At 38.9% G+C, this 19,222-nt stretch overlaps 1 protein-coding gene across 7 annotated transcripts in view; it reads left to right on the top strand.

Annotated features, from left to right (window-relative positions):
• Positions 1 to 19,222, top strand: part of large2 (LARGE xylosyl- and glucuronyltransferase 2) — a 104,831-nt gene that overhangs the window by 70,252 nt on the left and 15,357 nt on the right. For 5 of the 7 annotated variants that reach the window (XM_056766500.1, XM_056766501.1, XM_056766497.1 and 2 more), the window contains exon 2: positions 2,381 to 2,461. The gene's annotated coding sequence lies outside the window, so the exon portion shown is untranslated. Of the gene's footprint in view, positions 1 to 2,380; positions 2,462 to 13,457; positions 13,687 to 13,707; positions 13,840 to 19,222 lie in introns of those variants that run through there. The other 2 variants (XM_056766498.1, XM_056766503.1) reach the window with 2 other exon arrangements.

Here is a 19,222-nt window from a genome sequence, read left to right as displayed (position 1 = left end):
TGTGCCGGTGATATCTTAAAATGATGTCTAGGCAACTCACTAGAGTCTGTAAGAGGTTATATTTACCAGTTATAAGGAACCAAGGTGTTGCTGTAGTTCTTGGCCGTTGAGTTAGCTCACTTCCATCGGGGCACGGCTGCTTATCTGATTAGAATCTGTTTGCCTGACCTCCACCTCTCTAATGTATTCCACTGTGAGGTGTCTTCAATTGAGATCGTGCTCCAGCATAGCTGCATAATGCAGAGCAGAGATGTGTCTCCGCACACACACAGTAACACAAATACTTTCACAAAGAAACACACACATATGTGCTGTTTGATTATGAGATTAAGAGCCGTCTCCCCTGATGCCTGAGTTTAATTTGCCTTGGCAACTCTTAGATCGACTGAAGATTGATTTGATGGATAGGTGCAGCCGTGGCAGGTGCAGGTCACTTTCAGAATCGGGCCATTTGATTGGCTGATTGTTTCATTGATGCAGAGGACTGATGAATTGGTTGACCTGAAATCAGATTGCTGCTTTTCACGGTATGGATCGAAATAGTCTGGAAGACAATGGAATATCATATGGAATATAAATCGTCTCGGTCTGGTAGACACCAAAACCCTCACTTTTTTGAAATTGGATGAAAATGAACAATTTAGTTTCTTGTTGATATAAGTTCATTGTGCAATATTAACTTATGTTAACATCTACATAATACATTTAAAAGATGTATTATTAAATGTTGAAATTTACACGAACAGAGATTAATACAAATTCTTTAGAAGTATTGTTCATGTTAGCTAATGCAGTCAAGATCCAATTTGTAATCTATTGACAGAAATGCAATATAATACACATAACTATGTCTTCAGAGGTGTATTAAGACCTTACACAATGAAGCCTTATGTTTTATTACCTTAGAATGAGCTATTCCTATCTACATACACGCGGGTCTCCTTACATGGAGTTCGCCATGTTGTTTCTACAGTAGCCCTAAATGGACAAACTACTACAGAACGTGTTTCGTAAATATGTTATCTCCTTCGACAAAAAGAAACGTGACGACATCTTAGTTCTGTGTCAGTCACCTTACACCGTAGATTTCGCTTAATGTCATACACTGTACAACGGAAGAAATGTTCAAAACTTCAATATCGCCTAGGTTTTTCTTAGAATGTATATTGTCCTTGATGATCAATAGATTGTTTTTTTGTCTTGCTTTATCCTGTGGATTACCCAGTGTCCTTTAGTGGAGCTGATGAGAGCTGTTTCAGTCCAGCCCCCACAGCTCCCATCACAGCAGTCTTCACTCAGTTAAAACTGTTTAAAAAGCATTCAGAGCGTCTGCCAGTTAACTTAGATTTGACAGATGAGCTTGTGCCTCAATATGACTCGTTTATATAAGTCTCCGTGCTTGTATTTTGTCACTCCAATATTCCGTTTTTCACAGCTTTTCCAAGAACAGGGGTCTTGACTCTTAAATCATAAAAAGCTTTTGGATAATTCCACACTCACATCGCTTCTTAAAACACTTACTTTTTGAACCGAGCATTTTCCTCTCTCTAAGACACCCTCTTTTCGGTCATCTTTACAACACCACCCCTAACCAGTCTGTGGAGATATTCCCTTGATTTGAATGACTCTTCCATAACGTCCCTCTGGGGTCCGGTAATGACCCCTCATTATGCTATTTGGGCACAAACTGAAGTGACAGCGCTGCAATTAAGAGCCAAAGATCACTAAGAAATTGGAATTACCGAAAACCCCTGCAGGCTCCTCAACATGCTGCACACATTCCAGCCCCCATAGACGTCAGCCTACAGACCCTCGTCACATAGCTCCTCAATCCTGACACCAGAATCTTGATATTATGTAATTCATGAGATGTTTATCGAAGTTCCGCATCCATGGTGTAAGATTTAATACATTTTTGTTATGGATTTATAGGCTTGAAGATCATTGTTTTTGTCGCTTTATGTATTTTTTAAAAACAAAGTAAATCTGATTGTACACTGTTTGTTAGAGTGTTCTCAGCTCTTTTATTTTTCTAGTCCAGTGGGATGTTTCGGGTAGAAGGAAACAACATGTAAGCAATGATCTACATATAGAGATACAGCGATATATCAAGCGCATTTAGTTTCCAGCCAAACAAAAGTGTGGAGCGATGGTTCCCGGAGAGCTCAGACTCGTCTGTATCGACTCCAGATTTTGTTTACTCAATCACCACATTGTGCTGCACCTCACGGGCCTCGGTTCACGCGCTTCTGAGTGATCCGTCTCCTCTGTTCAACCTCGATCGATGCATATCAATGTTCCTGCTTGTTATGTTGCATCCCAACGAATGAAATAACTTTTAATTCACATCTTCATCTTACAACTTTTTCTTACGTTACAGGTTTTGGAGACGTTGGGAATAAGGCGGCCACACTAAAACGCTGCACGTGGGCGGACCATCTTCGTAATTCCAGCAATTCTGGTGAGTAAATGATGGAGGTTTATTTTCATAATGTGAAATAATAATAATAATAAAGGGCTCTTTGCGTGATTTGTGTCAGTGCTTCCTAATGCGAGGTGTCAAGCTGCAGGCTTTCTCCCCCGCCTCGCCTTGTGCGGAGATCGAACGCCGGTCAAACAATTTCAACTCTGATGTTAGATGCTGACTTTTTGAACCGCAGCCAGTGATTTTCCCGCAATTTGCATGATGTATCATTATGTGGACTGTGTGGGCAAAAAAAATTGACTTGAGAGACGGTTTTAGTGTGGATATAGAGCCATCAAGCTGTATGGTTATGTAACCATCTCCTGCCAATACCTTTGAATTTTTTTGTTTTATCATAATGTATTATGGTTCTTTTGCTGGTGGGATTAGACGTTTTTTTCTTCTGAAATTTCAGGCCATGCATGTTATTTTGCAACTTGAATTAATCTCGATATAATGACACGGCACAAAAAGGTTAAAAAAATTAATCATTTATTGATTTACTGTCATCATTTATTCACCTTCATTGACATTTGACTCTTTTTTTCTGTAAAACACAAAAGGAGATATTTTGAGAAACGTCTCAGTGGAAGTCAATGGTGGCCAGTGTGGTTTGGTGACCAACTTTCTTTAAAATATCATCTTTTGTGTTCTGCAGAAGGAAGAACAGATTTGAAATGTCATGAGAGTGAATAAACAATGAAAGCCTTTTAACTTCATTTTATAGGACTTTTGCATTGCAATCACCAAACCAACCTAGATCGAAAAAACCTAGATGGTAGAACTGTCTAATTCAATTACACCTTTCCTTCAGATTTGCTTTCTTTTTACAGCACACACATCTGCTATCTTGCTAGCTAGCAACCTTGTAAAATCAACCTTCTTTCACACTTTGTCTATCGCTTTTCATATAAAGGTCAAAACAGGAGCATCATCACACTTGTGCTGAGAAGTGCATTGAAGCATGTAAAAGGGCCTTAATTCAACCTCACAAAAACTGAAGTAGAAATAAAACACGCCGTGATTTGACTACATCATCAAATGTTCAATAAAGCCATGGTTTATTCGTTCAGAATCAACCTCGAAATCTCTTTCCTTAAGAGGTTGTCAGGGAAACAAATGACTGCATTGCTAAAGGTCTAAATAACTCACTTAAATGTTATGTTTTGGGTATCTGAAGGGCACGGATGCACACTCTTATACTTTTACATCCGCAAATAAACAATGGCCAAGCTTTTGTAACAGGAACGTTGGAGAGAGTGCATTAGCCGAGCTCATGAAATATTGATTGTTACACATTATTTCGTTTTATCTGTGGTAATGACTTTTGGCTGCTCTGCCATCAGACTTTGTAGCGGCCTTTCTTGATTGAAGTTCAAGTTACATCCGCTTTCAGGAAGTGAATATGGAAATATGGACCACGTTAAGTGCTGATGTATTTGAGCAGCAGCTGACGTCGTTTCATTGCACATCCGTCTGATTCTCTTTGTGCTGAAAACGTGTAGGCAGTTTTGAGAATTAGCTCGCGCGGAGGCTGTACGGACCAGAAACATCTGGCCTCCCTTGGCTTGGGGTACGATAAAAGGCTCCTGATGGAGTGTGAACCCTGTGTGTTGTGTGAACCCTGCTGCTAAATGAAGCTTAGACCTGCATGAATTTCCATGATAGTCCAGATTGGGTTATGTGGGTTAATGCTTGTTTGGTGCAGGAACAACCTCTGTGCAATATAAAATTCCTATGGGAGCCAGCAAAACTTTCTAGAAAGGACGTCTTGCTGGGGGAAAAGTGAAAACGGAAAAGATCATGCTGTTCAGCGATAAAACAGAGCTGGGCAAGCCGGTGGATCAGCATCATCTTTTGTTAAAACTTGCTATTTTCTGGATGTCTTGCTGGTTCCCAGAAGAATGTGTTATTGCTCCGAGACTCCTCTTTCATAGTTCAGGAGATTTATCTGAGTTCTCGGATAGGTTGCATTTTAGTATTGATGTTATCACAGATGTTGCTTCTAAAATTCCTTAGGAGAAAATAGACATTGTTTGGATCTTTTCAAAGCTCCACTGGTGACATACGTCTTTAATATCATAGCTGTCTAGGATAAACATAAAAATATGTCATCTGTCATTTTTCTTTCATATGGTTTGCAGGAAAACTTCACCCAAAAAGAAAAAAAAATATTCCTGGGGGGACAGAGATGGATCCAGGGGGGGCCACAGATGTTGCGAGAAATTATGAAATATAGAAATGTATCATGAATTTGATGCAAATCAGAAAAATACCCCCACCCTCAAAAATAATTGATGTCTCTGCATTGTATAATTGAAAATGTTTTCGGTTTAATTAAAACTAAGATTATAAAAAGATTAAAAAGTGTTTATTTGGGGGCCCGAAACGTGATGAACCTTACGCATAGGGGGCCTACAAAGAACAAGTTTGAGAACGACTGCAGTATATGAATCTCTGTTCTGTAGAGATCAAAAGAAGATATTTTAAGAAATGTCTTAGTGGTTTTGTGTCTATACAATGGAAGTCAATGTTGTTGTTCGGTCACTTACATTCTTCAAAATATCTTCTTTTGTGTCCAGCAGAAGAAAGAAAGTCAGATTTGGAATGTGATGAGGTGGATTAATAGATGAAAGTATTTTCATTTTGGGGGAACTATTCCTTTAAGAAGGCCAGAGGGCATGGCGCTGTTGGACAGTCATTCCTTAAATAGCTTCCTGGGAAGTGATGTCTAGGACACAACAGCATGTCAAAGCTCTGTCAAAATCCTTCACACAGACGTTCAAATCCAGCTTGGCCCCGCCGGCTCTAACCTTTCACCTCACCTTTGAGCAAATAACACTCTCCCACGAGGCTTACTGCACACGCTGCAGAGGCAGTGCACGAAATGAACTGTAGCTTCACTAAATAAATCATGTTTGCTCGTAGAGCCCCCAGGGTTCTGAACGGAATATGCGTGTTTTAGTGCGATTTATAGTCATTTCCAACTCTTACAGGATCTTTTATCCCAGACTCCCTGGGTACACCCAGTGTTAATACCTGATGGTGTTCTCTTCTACATGGATTGGATTGCTTAGGCCTTCGGTGGCAAAACTCGGATGAGCGCGGCAGATGGAAGCTGTAAAGAGTGTCCCAGGGCCATGCTGGTGTGGAGCGGAGCTGTCTTTGACAGAATGAGAGATTGCCGTGGCTGGTTCAGACGAGCCTAGTGGAGATCACTTTGTTTTGAAGGGCGGCGAAGAGGAGGGGAACACACTGTGATTCATGCCACCCTAATGGAAAGCTCTCAGTGCCCTGGAGTACACACTTCAGTGCAGCACACTCCGGCTTTACTTCCACGGAAAAGTAAAAACTCCTTCCGTTCTCTTTTAGGGGAAGCGCCGTTTTTCAGATGCAGGGTTAATAAACATCAGCTGGTGTTTGGTCGCCCTGTTAACCCCACCATGTGGGGACATAAGTGGCCCACCGGCCTTTAGCTAAAAGGGGTTTCTGTCCTGTCATCCTTTATAATTTGATGGAATTTCAGAAAGCGCAGGGGCACCACTAGCCTGAAATGCATCTCCGATCGAATAAAATATTATGCCTTAAGTGCCTTTGGTTTGATAGAAAATAGACCAAAACTGGGTTTTGTAGCCATGTCGGGTCAATTTAAGGGTTTTAGCTACACTACATCGCAATGGAAAGCGTGTTCCCTTGTCTCTCTTACACACAATGGATGAACAAATTCTGACATATGTTGTATCCAAGTGTTTTCACACTCGATTGGTTTCAGGAGTCTGTGAGCGGTTTGCTAGAATATAGGCTTATATGGGAGTTTACTAATCAAACAATGCTTTTAAAGGATTCATTTTGTCATCATTTACTCAACCTCATGTCATTCCATGTATGATATGGGTTAAATTTCTTCTGCAGGACACAAAAGAAGATATTTCGAAGATTGTTGGTAACCAAACTACACATGGCTCCATTGACATCCATTCTTTGGACACAAAATCCAATTGACATTTCTCAAAATATCTTCTTTCTGTATTTTACAATTTTGAATAACATGAGGATGAATAAATGATCTCAGAATTTTTTATTTTTGCATGAACTATCACCATCTCTTTGGCCATGGATAGTATGAATGCAAATACGCCCAAATTCTCTATTAGATGCTTCACTTTTTCAGTCTCTTATATGCGGATATAGTTTTTAGATGACTTAAGTGTTAAACCCTCTCTCACTGCTTTAATGCTGTTATTATTCCTTTGCGTGTACATATATGTTATCTATCCATTAGAAAACATATCACACCTAAACTGTTTAATAATGTATCCTGCAGCACAAAATGGCATCCAAAAAAGCTTTTATGTCTGGCGTTCCTTTTCACTGGCTCCTGTGAGATCCAATAAAATCCTTCAATGTCTGAGTACGACTGTGTGTGTGTGTAGTGGTGAAAGGGAGTTAGAGATGCTGTTTGTAAATGAGAGATGATAGTGTGAAACATAGCGGCTCTCTCTCACTTCTCATTCTGTATTTTTAGACGGAAGCAGGCTCATGAATAATTCAATGGCGGGTTAAATGATGTCACAGAAGCAGAAGACGATCAGGGTTTGTTATTGATATGCGCGTGCCGTTTCGCTGTATGTGCTTGTGTTTACTGTTGGGGGAAGTGAGCTCACGACTCGCCTGTTATTATGTGGGTAAATGTGAAAGGTTTGAGACGTCTCTGTTGCCTGGTGTGACAGAGAAGTGAGTGAAGTGTCATTTTTTTTACATTAAAGGGTGTAGGAGTCATAAAAAGTCTGTTTATTTATGTTTATATTCTGTCATTATTTATTTACTCTCATGTCATTCAAATCCTGTATATTAACCTTTTATAAATCAAATAATGAAGATATTTTATGAAATGTGGTTCTGTTTCCGTGTAATGAAAGTCAATGCGGTCAATGATGTTTGGTTACCAACATTCTTCAAAATATCTTCTTTTGTGTTGTGCAGAAGAAAGAAAGTCATGCAGAGTAAATTATGGTAGAATTTTCATTTTTGGGTCAAACATACCTTTAAATTATTTTCATCCCAACGTAAAGGGATTAGAGAATTATCCCAAGGGATACATCACCCAAAAATTAAAATTCTGACATCATTTACTCACTCTCAGATTGTTCCTGTATGCATTTCTTTGTTTTGCTGAACACACAGGAAGATATTTAGAGAAGAATGTCCCCCCATTGACTCCCAAATTTCTTCATGTGAGTTCAGCAAAACAAAGAAATGTATACAGGAACAATCTGAGAGTGAGTAAATGATGTCAGAATTTTCATTTTTGGGTGAAGTATCCCTTGGGATAGTTCTCTAATTTACTCATCCTAGGTCTTTCCAATGTTGTATAACTTTATTCACATCACAGAACACAAAATATTTTCAAAGAAATTCCTGACCATTTTTCATATAATGAAAGTAAATGGGGACTGGCACTGTGATGCATCAAAATGTCAAAAAAGCACCTTTACATTTTTATAAAAGTGGTCCGTGCATGACTTGAGTCTTCTGAAGTCTCAGCATAGCAGACTGAGGATTATTCAGGAAACCTATTTGAAACTATTAAATTGCAGTTCCATTTGGTGATGCTAGTGGCACAGAAATAACCCCCTCAAGCTAAAGAGAGAAGCCTGAAGAGAGTTGTGTCCCAGTAGATAGTATATCTGTGAGATGTCCTCTTTATTGAGTTCATTGTCAGCCTGAACCCAAGATTGGGAAGAAAACAACATCAGCAGCTTCATAGCTTCTCTTGGTCTGTTTACCAAGTTGAAGGCCAGGTTGCAAACTCCCAGACGATTGTTTTGTGGGAATGGTTTCAGTTTTTCTTTGTGGTAAATGAACACATAAGAATATAGATTAGGCTACCCAGGGCGTGATGGAAAGTCCTATGACCTTCGAGACTGCAGACTCTCTCTTACACAATAGACTCTTTAAACAGCTTGTGAATGTATGTATTGACTTTCACTGTGATTCTGTGTTGGCTGATTGGATCTTGCGCCAAACCATCTGTGACCTGAACAATAGATATTTCTCGTAAGCGGTGGTGGTTAATTCTCCAAAGGTCACAGCAGATGTCCTGCAGCGCACGTGAGGAGTAAGAGTTTCTGGACCTTTCAAAAGAGCTAACAGAAACTGTCATAGTGCATTCAGGCTACTGCTGGGTTTGATGACTTTGTCATGTTGTGCAATAGTGACTGGACACCTTTCACAAAACAATCTCACAGTAAATCGTGACAATAGTTCATGCTATGGTTGATATGTATGAATTTGTAATATCTTAAATGTGGGGAGTTTAGGTGTTATGGATGTGACATTTTTAAACATGACATTAGAAATTCTCAGAGAATGTATTCATTATCAATATACTAAATCATCGGTTTATATTTTACTTAACCCCCCGATGATCGATTCCAGGAATTAAGAAAAATATCAGTCTATGCGCAAGTTTTCTATTAAAAAAAAGACAGAATTATGTTATGGATGTGACAGAAAAAGGAAAATACTTTGTAGGATTTCTGTGGATAAAAATGTACAAACAGAAGAAATCGTGCTGTTTGGATGTGACACTTCACTTACCTGACTATGGAAACTATATTCTTTATAAACTTAAAGAGACTTCACTATTTAATTCACCAAATGTTGACATCTGACCTATCAGTCTGGTAAAAACCAGGGACAGTTAGGTTAAGGAGTGGAGCCTCATTTTTTTATTTTTCTAATAATCGCACGTTTCTGAACAATTCACATTGTAGAAATTTATACTAATTTGCCACATTTTAAAATAGTCATACATTTCTGTGAGACCAGGTTGTTCTAAATCAATTTTACTATAAAAGCATTAATGCAAATGCTTTTAGATATAAGCGATACGAATAATTGGATGCTCAAAATGTTCTCCAATGCTCAAGACTTTTTTTGCGTTTCAAAATGTGCCCTTTAACCCACGTCATTTCTTATTGGTGGGTTGTGAGAAGGTCAAAAGAACCATGGTACCAATAACTGGTTAGAAACACAAACTTACAAACTCCGTCTATCACACAGATCATAAAAAATGGACAAAGCCCCATTTACTTCCATTGTGAAAATATGAAGCCAAAATTTCGACAATATTTGTTTTATATGTCGACGATATGATCTTTGACATATTGCGTTAAAGACGTCATTTGGAGCCAGAGTCAATCATAATCAATCACAAATGATCAAATTATAATGTCACGCCCATTTTTTATAACATAACTATATAAACTAATCAAACTTACTGGAAGAATGAACACTTGAACATAGGTCAGCATGATAAGAACTTGTTAAAATGACAGAAACCATCTTTGGGAAAATACATTAGACATGCAATTGGCTGTTCATTTACATAAAGAGGGCGGGGTTATGAGATCTGTTCTGCAGCCAGCCACCAGGGGGCGATCAAATTGCTTTGGTTTCATTTTTTAGGACGTTTGTCGCTTGGTATGTCAAATTGAGCAGATATTTGTAATTTTTGCTCCTCATATGGTGTGCGTTTGCTCTTACACGTTTTAAATGTACAATACTTCCACGATCATTAAAGTTCATTGGTTCAAAAGGGTTGGCACCCTGGGCTGGCCAAACAGCTGGTGAATTCAGATATCTCATTCTCCTTCAATGGCGACATGTTTGGTTACAGCCTTTCTTGAATCGTCCTCCTAAATTAACGTTAAGACAAAATGAACGTCTCTATTTCCCGATAATTAGCATGGCATAAGAAGCTGTTTGCATTATGTGCCTTTTTATGGCGCTTAACAGCATAATAAAGTTTGGGTTGTGTTGTGGGAATGTGGGAGTATGATAAACTGATTAAGTTTACTCAGCGGAGTGAAGGCGGATGTAAAGATGCTGTCTGTGTTATTTAAGTCATGTCTAAGGTCTCGGATACAGTCGGCGTTCAGGAAGCAAGCGGCAGACGCAGTGATTGACTTAGAAATCTTCTTAGAAAAGCAGCCTGGAGCCGGAGATAGAGGTGAACGCAGACCAGAGAGACGCTGCTTAGTGAAGTTTGCTAACCTTGAAGTCAACTCATTCGGTTTCTCATACTGCACTTGTCGGAAGTAAATAAATTCTACTTTTTTTATTAGCCCGTGTATGTTATACACAGTATGGTAACTTCTTAATCCTTTCACACACATGACAACAGCACTTGGTCAATATTCTCCTCCTACCAGCCAATGTAAATGCAGGCAGGGCACATGCTGGTGCTTCAATGTTCAGGGGACTTTTTGACCTCTGGACCGCTGTAAATCCTCTGGGGGTGACATGCGTATTATACTTCTTGTCGGCGTGTAGCGGTCATGTGTAAGAACCCTGACGCGACAGCAGTCGGAGTTTGTTCCCTCTCGGGGGAGGATTAGAAAGTGTTTTCACTGTTGGTTGGCATTGTTTACATCATTTCCTACATGAGTCTGTGAGTCATAAAATGTGCTGGTGTCTCTGTTGTGGGAGAAGACTGATGAAAATAAAATTATTTCAACAAATGTCACACAGGGGTTGGTGCGTTTCAGTGGTTGTTATAACGGACAGAGACAAAACTCAAGATGTGGGAATGTTTTGCCCTCACACAATGGATGAACAAAAGCTTATAAACTAAGCTCTAGGATTCTGAAACTATTATTTTTCAGTGAATTTGTCACAGAGATTGGGATATTTTGTTCACAAGGATTAAGATACACAGCTGACGGAGCTCCAGCTTTGCAGTTAGCATGGGACTGCATTCTTGTGAATTTTAAGTCGAGTCATTTTCTGGTCAATTCCTTTTAGCTTTTAAATGGATGGATGGATAGATGAATGTGAATTACAGTTTGCTAAACATTAAAGATATTTTTTTTGGAGGCTTCATTTTGGCATTTTCTTTCTCCTTTTTTGCATGACTGTAATGTCAAGAGTATTGTTTTAATGAGAAAAATATGCTATAAAATACTGTTAAAGGTGGAGTGGTTGATTTGGAAAGGTGCCGACTTCACAGACGAAATATAATTATTAAAATATTATTTGACCACTATTGACTTCACTATACATTAGGATGTAAAGAGAATTTGAACCAACATGACAAAAAAAATTCCCGGACAGGATCACCCACCCTGCCTTTAATTGAATTGTTTTCAAATAAATAAACAGAAAGTGCCATGAAAGTACTACAAAATAAGATATGGTGAAAATATATGAATATTATGTTGCAGTAATGTATAGTAAAAATATTTTAAAAATGTTTTTGATATTTAAAAAAAAATGTATTTTTCAAAAGCACTATTTGTTATTTTTACCCTAACTGTTGTTCTTGTAATATGACTTCAAATAATATAATGTAAACAATATTCTAATAAGTATTACAAATACTCAATAAAATAATAAATTAATTAAATACATTTCTAACGTGCAATTTTGTGTACATATGTATATTTAATGTTTCTGTGCATTGGCAATGTAAATATATAAAGCTATTTAGCAATAATCTATTTCAATCTTTAACTGTATATGCATCCACCCGCTATACATAAAATTGAAACGCCATTGAATCCAAGCTACATGCATCCGCTGTGCACATGTGAAGGCAGTTTCTCACTCCCAGTCAGCTGCTCTGGTGTGTGGGTGTGTAAACATGAGGGGTGGCATAAACAGTTGTTAAAGAAACCCAATGCTCTCAAACTCTACCACACCCCCATTGTCGCACCCTCTCTACCCCATGCCTGGGACAGGACACCCTCTGAGTGATAGATTATCACCCTCCATGAAGTCCTGCTTTCCCCTCACCTCCTCATTCCATCCCCCAAGCCTCACCAGTGACCTTTACTTCCCTAATGAGGAGAAAGCGTGAGGTGTTAACTTATCTAACATTAATTTAACTGACACCTTATCCTGAATACTAAAAGACAGGGAAAACAAGCTTGTATAGTCACAATGGAAGGTCTATTGTCAGGCATGATTTCCATGCTATTGTTCACAGTATTTACCTGAAAATCAAATCGTACTAACATGTACGAATGAGACCTTACGAATTTACACGAATGAGCCACATTGAAAATTAGTTACGCTTTTAATATAACCAATAATATAGGTTGGAGCTTATGTTATTGTGATTTGAATGGATGGTTTAGACGATTGGCTTGATATTATTGGCTTATATTTAGCTTGTTTGCCCACATGTCGTTGATGACATCAGCAGAAAAAAGAGTTGTTTCAAAATCAATTTCACTTTGGTGAAAGATTGCAAAAGCAAAACTTGACTTTTTTAAGAACTTCTTGCAACAATAATTTGCATCACAAAATGTGGCAGTTCTCCTCAAACATATCTGGATTTATCAAAAATAAACTTGCCTTACATTTGTGAGCACCATAAAGACTCTCTTGACTGTGTATATTCATAAAATGTTTTCAAGCATCATGAGGCCTCAGGAACATTTATTTCGACAGCAAATAGGCTCGGATTTGTATGATAGATTTCAACGGTTTCTTTGTAGCTTATTGCACAAGTAATCCCAACAAATTGTAAAAGCAGAAGTGTGGTGAGAAATAATGATGTTGTATTGAATCAGCTCCCGAGTACAAGATAGCAACACTGTGTTTCATTAAAAGACCCTCCAGACTGTTTGCTGTCAGTAAAGCACATAATGAGAAACTGTTGAAATCTGAATGACAAAGCAAGCTGCTGGCTTGTCTGATAAGAATGCTTGACTACTCTACGGCTACTGACTGCGTGCACGTGTATGCGCTTGTGTGTGTTTGTGGGACCGTCAGGATCACGTCGCTGGTCAGAGAGGAGTCAGGCTCCCCAGACGCCCGCATTCCTACACTCCCCATCTTTTGTCATGCAACAACAGTAATTTGGAAGCGGACACCCTCCCCCCGTCATTCTCCCAAGTACGTGCAGGTCATCTCACAAGAAAAGAGGAGGAACAGATGATAGGCCCGTCCTCTAGGGTAGGGCCAAAGGCGGTCAGTAAATCAGGTGTGGAGCAGAACCTCTGAAGGTTTTTCCCGTTGTGGCGGCAATAAAGCAGGCTTAAAAGCAATTACAATACACTTTAGAACGTAAAAAGGAGATTTAAAGTAGGGAAGCGAAAGAGAGAGCGTGCCTTTGATCCGAACGCGAAACGCAAACCTGCCGTGGCACGCTAGCCGAGGTGGAGGGAGGAGTTTCATCCCCTTCAGACGCACACGAAGCAGCTGGCAGACAGGTAGGACGATTCAAACTTTGCCACTGGTGAATCATATCATCCCGAATCTCTGCATGTCGGGTGCTGTAATTTCATTCAGCTGTCAGACCGTCATCAAGAAAGAGAGAGAGAGAGAGAGAGAGAGAGTATAGCTGGCCTTGGCGCTGAGCAGAGGTGAAGATAAGTGTGGTCTTTCAGTTCTGTGAATGCAGGCTTTGTGAACAAGGCTCTTTTTTTCTTCCTCTGTGTTTCTCGCTGCTGATATGACTCGGGCTACTTTTGTAGAGCGAGGTATTGTCCCATTTTTGCTTTTGTTCTCCACTTAGTTGCAGTGGCTTTGTGATACCAATGTTGAACGGGTTTAGAGAACTTTACAGGGAAGGTGTGTGTTTGTTGTCTAAGGGGTGTGTGCTGAGGTGGGGGGATGGTTATAGGCACCAAAGATTAACTAAATCTTATAAACCAATCTTTTAGAATGACCTCAAAGATAAAAATGATTAAAAAAAGTTATTTTGTTTTCTGTAAAGCAGTTTATTCTATTATAGTGAGTGGATAGTTCTCCCAAGAATGAAAATTCTGTCATCATTTACTCAACCTCTTGTCATTTCAAACCTGTGAGACTTTCTTTCTTGCGCAGAACATAAATGAAGATGTTTTTAAGAATGTTTTTCAAACGAAACAGGTTGTTCCCCATTGACTTGCATTGGTTTTGTGTTCATACAATAGAAGTGAATGGGGACAGACAATATTTGGTTACCAACATTATTCAAAATATCTTCTTTTGTGTAGACCACATTTTTGTAAACTATTAAATAAAAAAAAACACTGTACTTTTTAAAGATTGACTACTGTGTTGTCAACGTTGACAAGTATAGTTAAATACTTTTTATTTGTTCATCTCCGAATCCTGGGGTAAACATAAAGTGGGTGATTATATCCCTTAGTCACCCCCAAAGCATGACGAAATTGGGACAGATTCAAAAGGACAGCAGCGATATGAGGATTATGATTGTGGAGAATCGGGATTGACAATATCATTAGCTCAGAATAAAAACAAAGTCAAATGAATGTCCCCATTATGGAAGTGTGTGTAATGGCTCTAGGAGGAATGCAGGCTATTCTTTTAAGCAGACATCCTGTGTAGTCATATGAATGGTTAGCTTTAAAACAAAAGCTTAATGATTTACATTTTAATCATCATTAGCTCAGAAGACTTTTGTCATGTGACTTTTGCCTTTACTAGAGCATTCAGGTGAACCTGGACTCCCTGGAAGTCCACTACAGAGATTGTAATGCAAAAAAAGACAAGATGCATTCTTATGGAACTGTCTCCGTAGCTCCTTATCACTGCATATTCACTTTGACACATCTGGAACAAGTCAGAGGCAACTTAGTTAACATGGTTTTGTGTAAAATATTCTTTTGGAATGTAGATTCTGGTTTGGATAGATACAGCATGAACACAGATAAACCTCTGATGTCTTGTTTTATTCTTGGGGCCGTGTGCTCATGAAAATGAGACGACAGTCTTCTCTATCTGCTCCATGATGTTGCTTCCCTGTTGAACTTTTTTTCGTAAATCAAAGTGTAAACTCTGCTGCACATGTTTATTAATATTCAGTATAGAGATAAAGATGTAAGAAATCCACAATGCTGATTAAATCACAGGACACCGGATGCAAGGGAGTATACATGTATACAGTAGTTGCACCAAACAGAATCGCAAATACAATCTCATGGGAATTTGTAACTATTTTAAGACCTTGCTCATTTTTATGAATTCGTAAGATGTCATTCGTTCGTTTTAGTAAACATTTAGTTATGTATAGTTTAGGGGTGGGGCTTTATTCTTGTTTTTTGTAAAAATTGTTAGTCTATTTAAGATTCATCATACATATTTATACAAGATTTCCGCCTTTTGGTTTTTCTGTGACATCAGGTTCGGTTTTGTGTATCCATTATATTGTTTTTTTCATAACGTTCGAAAACAAGGTGACAAGCCATTTATTCCCAATCTCTTTGGTTTATTCTTTTTCAGCAAGGAACAGCTGAATCATTTATACAGTAGCGGTTGTCTTATGGATAGGGATTCTCTTTCTCTCTCTGTGTTTCTGACGCACACCCAGACATGTGATTGAGGCTCTGTGGGTTTTTCGGAGAACCATAAGACATTAGAGATAGAAGCTGATTTGGTTTCGTTACTTGGAAGAGAGGAAGATTAGCCAGGTTTAGACCTCAAAGGGACAACTAAAGCATGTGAGGAGAAATGCGGTGTATAAAGAGGGTTGGAGCGATGGAAAGAGAGAGCGGTGGTTTTGAAGATTAGCCCCCAAATGCAAAAAGCATCAGACATGGGGACAGTCTCTATGAATGAGATCCCTTGATCCCTTGCTGCAAAGCCACTGGTAAGGAGGTCTTAATGGCTGTCAGTTATCCTCGGGTGGCTTAAAGATGGAAGGAGACATTTCAAACCTGGTTCTGTGCAGTTCACCCAGTGATTTCCAGTGGTTAGTTCTAGCGGAGATGTTGATCAGATAGTTTAAGGTTGTTAGTGATACGTCGAATAGATCAGAGGTAGAGAATCAAGTAGTTATATGGTTCAAACGAAGAGTTTGGTTTCAAAATGAGATAACTCTGTTTATTTATTTGATCAAAAAACATGTTTTTTATTGTGCATTTCAATATCAATCAAACTGTAGTTGGTTTGTTTTGATTTAAGCCATAATAAAAAAAATACTGCTAATTAACACAACAAAACACAATTAAAACTCCTTAATATAATACAATTTTTTTTGAAAAATGTTAAATTTCATTTTGGAACCAAACTCTTCAAATATATATTGTTTCAGCATAAAGCTATAAACTGGTCAAATGTCTACCCACTACATAAGCAAGTTTATATAGTCTTTAAAGTTTCTGAAATGTCACAACGGAATGATTTGATATGCTCTTTGAAGGCAGGCATGTATTTTTTTTGGTTTCCATTAAAATACCATTATGAACCATTATTTTTCCCATAAAAAAAAACATTTTTAAAAATCTGTAGTGTGTTTCTGACATTATTTCAATAGGATTTCTCTGCCATATAACATCACACCAATAGAATCCAGCACATACAAGTACAGCATTATAGTTTCCATTGAAACAATACAATTCTTAATATAACCATTAAATGTTTTATTATTTTTCAGCAGCGACATTACATGTATGTATAAATAAGCATTTCTTTTGACTTTCCCATTTTGGATGAAAACTCCACAGAGTTTACCGCAGTGCGTTCTGGGATTGGCCTGTCCATAAAGGGTACATGCTGTGCTGCCTATTATTCGGGCACATTTTGCTTTCTATGCTGTCTTGCAAAATTGCACGCAAAAATGAAATTAATCCATAACTTTCCCTCATGCCATCCAGGTACACATGACTTTCTTTCATCAGCCAGACACAATTTTTAAGTGGTTTAATAAATGTTAATAAAAGCAAAACAAAAAAGTAACTGTTCATATTTTGAGCCCATTTTGCCAAGACCGATAGTGTTGGACTTGCTGTATAGACTGTAGAACTACACGCAGATGTTAGCATGCCGGTTTCACATATATCAGAGATGTTTCATATTCTGAAACACACGAACCAATGAGATTCGTCCTTGACATATGAAGACGTGTCTGTTTTCACAATCTCTACATGTTCAACGTCTAACGCAGTCTATCCTGGCTAAAAACTTCTTAATGTCGTGTGAGAAAGACTTGAAGTGATTTGTACTTCAATCAGCAGAATTTGTTCATGATTCTATTCCCTATTTAAAAGGGCAACACTAGTGTCCTTCTGTCCCCACAGAGATTTTAATTCCATTTTAATGACATTATCATAGTGTGACTGACAGATGCAGTGGAGCTCTGGGTTACCAATCTGCCCGGCACCAATGAAACATAACCGACCCAGAGATTAAAATGTAAAATATTCATCAAAGTATGCACTTATATCTGAAGTGACTTCGCTGTTCAACTTCTCGAGCACAATGGCGAGAGTTCATGCCCTCATGGAAAGTTTTCAAAGAAATCTGTGCTGTGTGCACAAAAGGCTCAGATAGGAGAAAGTATTTTTACATCCACAAAATGATGCAATTATCTGGAACATACAGTACGTTTCGGCATGAATAGGTTTGATAGTATGTATACAGAGGTATGTGAGCTATTACAAGTCTGCTTGTGTCCTTTCAGGCATTCATGGAACTTTGATATAGGTTGATAAGTGGACTTTCAGATAAGAGGGCGTCCGCACTGTTTATTCATCCCGATCAATAGCGAAGTGCACTAAAAGGGGCTCACTGGTTTAATGTGTATGGCCCAACTGCAGATGAGATGAGTATGTAGGCTATAAAATCCACTGGGGGCTGAGCGTTGTATATAGTATTTCAACCCCCTCCGCTCACGCCAGCACAGTAATTTCTGTTTTACTAGCGCACCTGTCCCTGAAGAGCAGGACTGCGGGGTCTTGTTGCTTGTTCGACAAAAGATCCTTATGAAAGCTGCCCAGATAGCCTGCCTCGACCCCATTCACTCTCTTGCTTGCTTTGTTCCCTCATCACTTTCACTCTCTGGCTCGCTCCGGTTTAATGGATGCTTTGGGTGGAGGCCTATCACCTTTTAAAAGCCCTGCATCATAAAGTTCATCCACAAAGTGACCTATTAAAAGGCACCTTAAACAAAAGCCGTAAACTGTGCACATTTCCCGTTTGGAAAAATCGTCCGGGCGAGCGCAGATTCGGCTGATGCGGCACTGCAGCGTTCGAGCTGAGAGGTTCACCAATTCCAACGAAAGCAAGTGCGGGCAGGTTTTGTAATGTAAGACACAACAGTGGAAAAGTGAGCGCAAAAGCCCAATGTGACCTCATCTCTAAAGCATCCAAGCCTTTCTACTCCCACATGCAGTAGAGACGAGCCCCGAGGTGATGTTGTCTCATCCGTTCTCTCACTCTCTGTTCAGAGAATATTAATATGCAGGAGATGAGAGATGTGAAACAGAGAGATTTATGTGCCAATGATCAGACCTCTAGCCATGGGAGAATCAGGTGACTGCTTACCTGTGCCAATACAAACAGAGGGGACGTGCTCCCGCCGGGTCTTCAAACCAGGTGCGACGTCTATTGGATTCCGGTTAAGAATCATTTACTGCCAAAAAGAGAAACGAGAGAGGGTTCGTTAAATTGTTTAAAGCCTTGAAATACCTGGGAATTTACACAACATTGGTGTTACCCAGAGGGATCGACTTTTTAAATCAAGTTTTCTGAATAATTCCCTGTATACTATTGGTGAAACTAGACAGGTAGTCCTGCTCTTAATTTCTGCCATTGGACGGTTAAACAAACAATATTTTGAGCTGCAGTGTTTATAGTTTTGGGGAAAATCAACATAGAGTAGTGTCCTTAAGTGATGTCAGCCATAACTATACAATATATTCCCCCCAAATCGAAACAAAAAATATTTTCACACATTTATACATTTCGGTATTATTACTTTTAAGCAGAAATGACCATAACTCTGGGCTCAAAACGACAGTT

This window comes from Triplophysa dalaica, chromosome 14 (genome assembly GCF_015846415.1).
Source record: "Triplophysa dalaica isolate WHDGS20190420 chromosome 14, ASM1584641v1, whole genome shotgun sequence".
In the NCBI taxonomy this organism is placed as follows: domain Eukaryota; kingdom Metazoa; phylum Chordata; class Actinopteri; order Cypriniformes; family Nemacheilidae; genus Triplophysa; species Triplophysa dalaica.
Note: the sequence above shows the minus strand (reverse complement) of the source record. Positions and strands in the feature narration are given on the sequence as shown.